At 35.7% G+C, this 6000-nt stretch overlaps 1 long non-coding RNA gene across 2 annotated transcripts; it reads right to left on the bottom strand.

The window, feature by feature from the left end:
• Window positions 1–1513: 1513 nt before the first annotated feature.
• LOC131007731 (uncharacterized) lies at window positions 1514–4324 on the bottom strand. Of its 2 annotated transcripts, XR_009096237.1 has the most exons (3): window positions 3310–4324; window positions 2341–2424; window positions 1514–1739 (listed from the first exon to the last, which is right to left on the bottom strand). It is a non-coding gene; the product is annotated as an uncharacterized LOC131007731 (long non-coding RNA). The 2 variants fall into 2 exon arrangements; XR_009096236.1 differs by having other exon boundaries at window positions 1514–2424.
• Window positions 4325–6000: the final 1676 nt, after the last annotated feature.

Genomic DNA, 6000 nt, shown 5'->3' with positions numbered 1-6000 from the left:
CCTGTTTAATACTCCCTCCGTCCGCCAAGATTATGTCACTTTCATGTACAAATTGTACATGAAAGTGACATAATCTTGGCGGACGGAGGGAGTAACTTGTGTTTTGAGTTCAATCTTTTTCTTGCTTAGAACTGTTGTGTGGTTTTGGCATCATCAAAAAGGGGGAAATTGTTGGAAACTTAATGAAATATCCTGATCCTAGTTTTGATGATACCAAAATCAATAGGTTTCACTTGTAATAGACTAGAACTGTTTCGAACTCAAGTGTTAGAGTTCTTTTTCTAGTTTAGTTGTTGTTATGAAGACTGAAGACTGAAGAACGAAGGACTAAAGACTGAAGATTGAAGATGCCGACTGATGTAACGATTAAGGCAAAGTCAAATACTGATATTTGACTTATCAATCGAAGGATCAGTTTTGACTGATTACGTAATGCGCGCCACGTGGATTTAACGGACTGATACTAAAGTCAAGTATCAGTTAAACATTCTTCCTCGGACTGAATCTCCTATGTTCAAAGGAAGCCACGTACTATAGAAGTACAGCCACATTAAATACAGAGATCTCAGGATCGTCCTTTCTCTGCAGAGGCCATTCCTTTTTGGTGATTACCTTTTCAGAGATGTCCCATCTTCGGCTCTTCAAAGTAGCCGTTCTCACCAAACAAGAAACCTCGAAGATTGAAGCCTCAGCCAAGTTCAAATTACTCTCTAACGGAAGAAATCTTGAAGACCATCTCCGCCAACGGATCTATTCAAGACGTATCCTATAAATTGTGCTCAAGGATCACTTCAATCTTTACCGATTCAACAACATAAGATGAAACGCTGCCGAATTCGTTACTCAGCAAAACCAAGCCTCCCCAAAGTTTGAATCGAAGAAGAGAATCACGAAGCCAAAAATCAGTCACTGCTTATTACATACATTCTCTTAGAACTTAGACAAATATTGTATATCCAAAGCCTAAGTAAAACTGACTGCAAAGAACTTGTTCTTTGTGGTTTAGTTGGCAAGTTTTCAAACCTCTTTTCATCGAACCGAATTGAGAGTTTGTGTTGAAAAGGAGTTCAGACCAGTGTTCTGTCTCCGTGAGATCTTAGTGCCCAGTGTGCGCTAGGAGTGAGAAATCCAACCCAGTGTGTTGGTACTGAAGATAGGCTCTTCAGTCGTCTCGGTTTGTTGTATACCCGCAAGCACACGTTCAGGTTTGCTGTGCACCCGTAAGCACACGCATCGGTTTGTTGTGCACCCGTAAGCACATGCCCAGTGAAGTTGTTGGTCTGATCAACCGACTGTGGATGTAGGAAGTGTTTTCCGAACCACGTAAAAATCTCTGTGTTATTTACTGTCACAGCCCGCCCTAACTAAGGATAGTTAAGCCGAGTGATCTACGACTAGGGATGGGGTTAAAGAAGAAGGGGAAGAAAAGGGGCGTCATTTATAGCCGTAAAACTTACTCATCTTAATAAAACTCGTCATTTTTATTCATGAATACTCAATTGAAAATAGTCTATGAAAGACAGCATAAAACTTAATTAATATCATTAATCAAGTTATACATCATATGAAACCATTCTCTTAAGACTCAAAGTATGACATAACATACTATAACATCAACAACATCTTGCAGCGGAAAGTAGCTAGACATATGTATGAAGACATATTCTAGACAGGTTAACTATTTATTAACAACCTTGGAGACTCCGCTCATTGCAGCACCATCATCACATCAGCTCAACCTGCACATTTAGAAAACATATGCAGGGCTGAGTACAAAAGCACTCAGTGGGCACGTATGCCTAGGTATAAAAATACATGCTTCAAAACTGTAAATTGTCATGCCATCATAAACAGTACAGCAAGGGAGTTTTTCGCTAAAAAGGCCCAAGCTTACTAAGTTCATTTGTGATTCTTAAAGTTCGTCTGCAGACTAAGTTCTCTTGTAATCTATCATATCTGGAACTGTGTGCCGGAGAGGTGGCCACCTCTCACGGTCACTTGACCGGCCAACCCGCTAGATGACTCACGGTCACTGGTGTACACTAGTCCTGGCAGGATAGCTATCAACTGCTCAGGACCCGAATTCGATTGCATCATTGGCAAAGCCAAAGCAGATAGATATCATACTAAAATTTAAACATTTATGGCAAGACAACAATTGAAATAATTTTCAGTTCAATGATTTTGTAATGAAATATCTTGTTTAAATGTAACATTAAATTCGTTTGATAGATATATAAAACTGAAATTAACAGTTAAATCATCTCATGCATTCATTCGTATAAGAGGCCTACGACACGCAGGGGATCTCTATATACGTATAGTAAAAGTAATGCCCACCTGATTGCAGTGTTTTGCTACTTAAGACAACGATTCTCTTTCCTTAGCGCGATAGGTTACTCAGACGCTTTTGTTTATTTGAACCTTTGATAATACGAAAACATGTGTTCGAGTGAATAATAGAAAAGATAACAACAAATGCAGTGAATCACTTATTCACTCATTTCTCTAACTACCCATATTTCCTTAAACGACTATATCTAACTCATATACAATCGTTCTTCCTTTATCAAAATACTTCATGTACCTTTGAGGATGTAGGAAATTCCATTTTATTCATTTATTTATCTATTATAAATAAAGAATAATTCTATAAACATAAAACGTTTTCCTTTTCCCCATTTAATAATGCCAATCTCCAATATATATACATACACATCAATAGCTCATTTATAAACTAAAAGTGATATTTTATCAACAATAAAACTTTAAAATCCTTAATAGGAATTATTTTGAATCATTTCCATCTCAACAAAACTGTATAGATTCAACTTCAACTAATAAACTGCTTTTACTCCGAACTCGTATGGAGTCGAATTTTATTTCAATAGAAACCTCTTTGAGTCTAGTTTAATTGAAAAAAAAGTGTGTTGAAAAACTCCAAGTAGTTTAAGAGATATAGCGATTTTCCCATCGCCTACCAGATTCGGCAGTTTCTGCCAACTGAAAGTCCAGATCTTTGAAAAATAGCAAACGTTTCCGGAATGACCCCAAATTTTATATGCAGATAGATAACGCATATAAATTTATACCATAAAAATTTGAGAGCTAAATATCAACATATGGTTACTGAAATAGTTAACTTAATCATCTGCCTCACGACAGTTTCAACAGATACGGGCAGTAGACTTCTCAAATTTTAAAAGGGTAGTAAACGAAGTTCAAATAACATGAAACTTTGTACAAATATTCACCACACTCCCATCTATACCCCAGAAATTTCACATAATATAATAGAAACGGGAATACCTTGAATAGGTGTATGGTATTAGTCTCTGCAGATTTTATATATGGCATAGATTAGAAGCCAATTGTGAAGAAGAATTGAATGAGATGAATAATCTTCACTCTATTACTTTATAAAACTTGCTGCAGAGGTGGGAATGGGTGAATTGAGATAGTGGAATAGGTTTTAAAGAAGCAAAATTCTATTTGGAGATTGACTTTAGAGGTGAAGAAAATTGTGAAGTAGTAGGTGAAGAAAATTGTGAACGTATTGGTGAAGAAAATTGTGAAGTAGTAGGTGAAGAAAATTGTGAACGTATTGGTGAAGAAAATTGTGAAGTAGTAGGTGAAGAAAATTGTGAACGTATTGGTGATTGGTTTAATAGAAGAATGAGAGGGATGTGGATGAATGAGAACCATATGTGCTTAATCTCATATAAACACATTAAGATATATAAGCCTAATTCTCATTGAAGCATAAAATTCACTTGAGCTTGCCTCTAACATAAATTAAATTACTCATGGGCTTAAGTAAACAATCGATAAAAGATTCATATTTAACACTTCAGTGTTAAATTCTCCACAATAAATTAATGGACTCAAAATATATTTTGAGTGCATCATCTATTGAAAATAAAAAAAATAAATCATCACATATATAAATTATCAAATTCATATAAGTTCGTATTTTATTAATGGATGCTGATCCCTAATTACCATAATCAATCCTTAAATCAGTAATTTAAAAGTATATAATCCTTAATAAAAAGTCGGGTCATTACATACTATCCCCCTTAAAAGAAATTTCGTCCCGAAATTTGTACCGCAGAAAACAACTCTGAGTACTTCACTTTCTTGTTAGACCGTAGTCTATTCTTGACCATGATATATTCATAGGTCCCTTACTATCGGTATCGACTTAGTCCTTAGTACCTGAACTTCCCGATCTAAGATAGATTTGGATCTTCCTTCGTGACTCAAATATTGACTAATAACAATGTTGTTCTTATGGATCATATGTTTTGAATCGTAAACATTTTTCTCTAATTGCGACACATGGGATACATTACACACATTCTCAAAGCTTAGCGCTAACGCCAAACAGTAAGTTATTGGGCCTATCCTTTCTACAATCTCGTATGAGCCTATAAAACGGGGTTTAGGTTTACCCTTCACATTGAGTCCAATGATTTCTCTTGATGGAGAAACTTTTATGGAAATTATCTCTCCACTTTCACATCATAGGTCAATTTGTCATTTGTCAACATATGACTCTGTCAATCATGGCCCCTATTTTATTCACTATCAAATTTTGACGGATGATTTCAATCATCTAGTCATTTCATCCCAACAAAGTGGTGATCTATATTTTCTCACGTGTAACGCCTCATTTGCCAACCTATCGATAGTCGATTGATAACTGGTATTATATGTCTCACAAAGAGTGGCAAAAACATGTTCTCAGCTTTCACCCCGGTTTAGCTCGGTCGTCTTCAACATACCTTATTAGTAATTTCTATGTCGTTTAAGCGGAACTATAATGACTAATATCTCTAAAGCATTCTTAAGGCAACTTAAACAGTTTGTAAGGAGACCAACCATTTCGAGCATGTAGGCAGTCAGCCTAAAACGCCGTTATAAACTTTTATTCATTCATCGAAGGAATCTCGAGTCATGTGGGCATTGACTGCCCCCTTTCGTGACAACCTTTTCTTAAGTCTGATGGATTCGAAAAATCCATCTCGACAACGAAATTCATTGGTTCGTTAAGGGCTCGGTTTGTCCCAAACATGACATTAAGCTTGACTTTATGAGCTCGAAGACTCAAAGTAACGATATGATATGTTGTAAAACCTTCACTTGCTAGCACGCAAGACATATTTCAACAAATGAGGTTACATCTCGTTTCATTTCTCCTAACTAGAATTTTTCTAGATCTTAATATATCTTAGTACTTCCTGGTGACAGTATATGGGTGCCATGGCTTTATCTTATTCTTAAGTTCATTGTCATGGAGATGCATATCTTCCCTTCAAAGAAGATAGCATTATTTGATTCCTCGTGGTAATTCTTGAAATTTCTTATCCTTATTCTTACTCGTAACTTCTCATCCTTCCTTCGTGCTCCTACCACAATTTTCCTCAAGCTGGGTGGTTTAATCACTTCTATCATCATCTTATCATATCTTAGACGAGGCCTTCCGGCTCACTGTATCATCTACTACATTGGTCTTGTCCATGTGATGGTTAATACCAAAATCATAATCCTTTACGGGTTCAACCCATCCTCTTTGTCTCATCAGCTACTACAAATTCCTTATCAGGTTTTAGAATCTCTAGCACTACAATTCAAAATCATCAAAACTCTTTATCAGTAAACTATCATTTATACTCGACACCAATTGTTCGAGTGTCAGAGACCAACATTTATGTGCGTTATTCATAACTCTCACACTCACTCCATTTAGACACATAATCGATATCAAACTCAAATAATAAATTATATCTTAACAATTTATCATGCTCATAGTTCTCGATTAAATCTCGGACTTTGTAATTAAATACTAAATTCCAACTATAATTAATTAACATGCTTCTCTAATTTATTTATCTCATTTAAACTAATAAATCTAATCCATGCTAATTTCTCATACTTAGCCATTTTATATGCATTTCTCATGCAATTCAAAAAGCTCAATAACTTACTAATCATGCT

Source organism: Salvia miltiorrhiza, chromosome 2 (assembly GCF_028751815.1).
Source record: "Salvia miltiorrhiza cultivar Shanhuang (shh) chromosome 2, IMPLAD_Smil_shh, whole genome shotgun sequence".
NCBI lineage: Eukaryota > Viridiplantae > Streptophyta > Magnoliopsida > Lamiales > Lamiaceae > Salvia > Salvia miltiorrhiza.
The sequence above is the reverse complement of the archived record's forward strand: the minus strand, read 5'-3'. Positions and strand labels throughout refer to the sequence as shown.